The sequence below is a fragment of the Pan troglodytes genome, chromosome 10 (genome assembly GCF_028858775.2).
Source record: "Pan troglodytes isolate AG18354 chromosome 10, NHGRI_mPanTro3-v2.0_pri, whole genome shotgun sequence".
NCBI lineage: Eukaryota > Metazoa > Chordata > Mammalia > Primates > Hominidae > Pan > Pan troglodytes.
In genome coordinates this window covers 47234546-47237419 of record NC_072408.2, presented here as the reverse complement: position 1 = coordinate 47237419, position 2874 = coordinate 47234546, and the positions used below count along the sequence as shown (strand labels likewise).

The 2874-nt window shown below is 47.6% G+C and overlaps 1 pseudogene; it reads left to right on the top strand.

The window, feature by feature from the left end:
• The first annotated feature begins 308 nt into the window (after positions 1-308).
• On the top strand, positions 309-1328 carry LOC100610826 (olfactory receptor 11A1-like; annotated as a pseudogene).
• The last annotated feature ends 1546 nt before the right edge of the window (positions 1329-2874 follow it).

The window sequence follows — 2874 nt, the reverse complement described above, 5'->3', positions numbered from 1 at the left end:
GGATGGCTTGAGCCCAGGAAGTCGAGGCTGTAGTGAGCTGTGATCGCACCACTACACTCCTGCCTGGGTGAGACCCTATCTCAAAAAAAAAAAAAAAATGTGGGTGGAGCAGGTTGGGAAAGCACTGTAGAACAGTAGACCATTCGGGAGCCTTAGAGTCAGGCAAACCTGGGTTCACATCATGACTCCATCATAATGACCTGGAATAATTGACTTGAACAAACGGGTCTTAGTTTCTCTTCCACATCTGGGAGACAATAAGGCCTGTCTCTGATGCGTGCTGTGATGAGTAAATGGATAAGCCAAGCATGGAGTGTGGCCATAATAGTATCTTTGTTAATATTAACTACCTTCCTCTCTTCTCTTGGGCCCAGACCTGGAAGAAGAAGCAGTCCAGTGGTGACAGTGGGAACCAGACCACCTGGCTGATCCTAGTGGGCTTCGGGGAGCTGCAATACCTGGGCTTCCTTCCCTTCACTCTCTTCCTGGCCATCTATGTGGTGACAGTTGGGGGCAATGCCCTCATCATGCTGGCTGTGGCCTCTAGTCGGACACTGCACCTACCAATGTACTTCTTCCTCTGCCACTTCTCCCTGCTGGAGATTGGCTATACCTCCAACGTCATACTATGGCTGTTGCAGAGTTTCTTGGAGGGGAAGGAAGTCATCTCTCTAGTCAGCTGTCTGGCTCAGTTCTACGTGTTTTCCTCGCTGGCTGCAGCTGAGTGCCTCCTGCTATCTGCCGTGTCCTATGACTGTTACTTGGCCATCTGCTGCCCCCTTCACTATCCTGCCCTGATGAGCCCTGGTTTTGTCACTGCCTGGCCGCTGGTGCTTGGTTCAGTGGCTTCTTCTCCTCTGCCTTCACTATGGCCCTGGCAGCACCTCTGTCCTGGCAGCAGGGAGATTGACCACTATTTCTGTGAGTTTGCTCCAGTAGTCAGGCAGTTCTGCGGGGATGTGGGAGTCATGTAGGGAGCTGAAGTCAGCATCTCAGACTTCCTGACACTGGCCCCCTTCCTACTGATTGTGGCATCCTCTGCCTTCATTGAGGGCTGTACTGCAAATACCCTCAGGCCATGAGAGGCAGAAGGCCTTCTTCACCTGTTCCTCCCACCTCACCGTAGTTGGGGTATTTTATGGCACCCTCATTGTGGTCTATGTGGCCCCAACAGAACACATGTCCCCTTGCTTCTAAAGGTCTTCTCTGTCCTCTACACAGTGTTCACTCCCATGGTCAACTCCATCATCCACAGCCTCAAGAACCAAGAGGTGAAGGGGGCTCTGCATAGGCTCAGGGGACAGCTCATCCCAGGACACACTCACTAAGGAGGACAGGACAGCTTTTGGCTTCTTCCTGGATTGATTTCAGCTTAGCCCCTTCCTCAAAGTCTGATGGACTAGAGACCACAGCAATAAAAAGATGGAGACTGTGGGATTGAAAGTGGATGTCTACCAAAATGAGGTAACTGTATTTTCCAATTGGAATTGGCCTCCCTATCCCCAGTGGTAGCAGCTTCCCCAACCCCAGCGACAGCAGCCTCTGTCCCTGTCTGAGGGAATTAATCCCACATTGCCTGAAGAAACTGTAATTGCCTCCCCTGGGGCGGTTCCCATGCAAGACAATGCTGATTCTCCTCAGAACCCATACCCATCACTCCTCTTTGGTTCTAAAACTATAGCTAGACCCAAGTCCCTGCAGGCCTCTAAAGGTGAGCACAAAGCGTGACCCATGAGGACATGCACTACAATCCAAAAGAATTACTTGGGTTTTCTAATTTATACAGACAGAAATCCAGTGAACATGCATGGAAATAGATCTTGAAATTGTGGGATGATGATGGAAGGAACGTAAAGTTGAATAAAGCCGAATGTATTGATACACATTTGTGACAGTGGGAACCAGACCACCTGGCTGATCCTAGTGGGCTTTGGGGAGCTGCAATATCTGGGTTTCCTTCCCTTCACTCTCCCTTCAAGGCTCACTAAAGCAGAAATTCTGCATTTAATGTTGCAGCTTGGGGAACTAGGAAGGATTCTAACAGTTTGTTTAGTTGGTTGACTGAAACATGAACCAAAAGGTGGGATACAGTAAGTGAATTAGAAATGCTGGATCTGCCTTGATTTAATGTAGAGAAAGGATTCAACGGCTAAAGGATATTGAAATATTAGAGTGGATTTGTTACTTAAGACCTACTTACCCATGTGAGAGGGCCCAGAAGACATACTTTTCACTATGACTAAGAAATAGGGAAGCCCCGGCATCCTTGAAGAGCTCTGTAATCTCTCTTCTCTGTAGCCCAGACCTTACGGTGAGGACTGCAGTCACTGAATTGGGAAACCTACATTCAATGGGAGTAACTGCATCCTGAGATGGCAGAGCCCAAGTGGCAGCACTCAACCTCCAAAGGCAAGGTGTACATGGTTGCCACAATGGACAGCAGAGTCAAATCAGCAATCAGAATAGCCGGACTCACACAGACCTATGGCATACTGTTTCTAGAAATGCAATAGATAAGAAGCCTACTAAATTCTTACTTGATCAGAAAAGTTCTAAATCAAGTGAACATCAGCTAAGTTTTTATCAGGGTTATTCTACTAGTGCCACAAGAGAGTTAGATTGGGATTGTGAGAATGAAGGGGAAGTGATGATGAGGGTAACAAGAGGGATTGAGAATCTCAGCCATCCATCTTATTGGTTACAAGAAATGAAACTATTTCAACTTCCCTTGAATATCTTTCTTCATTTTTCTCCATGCCAAACCTACTCTTTCTCATGTAGAGAAACCTTCCAAGGATGGTTTTTCTGTGCTGCCTTCCAAGGATTCTCCTCCGCTACCTTTCCACCTTTTCTCTTGCATGTACCTTGGGATAT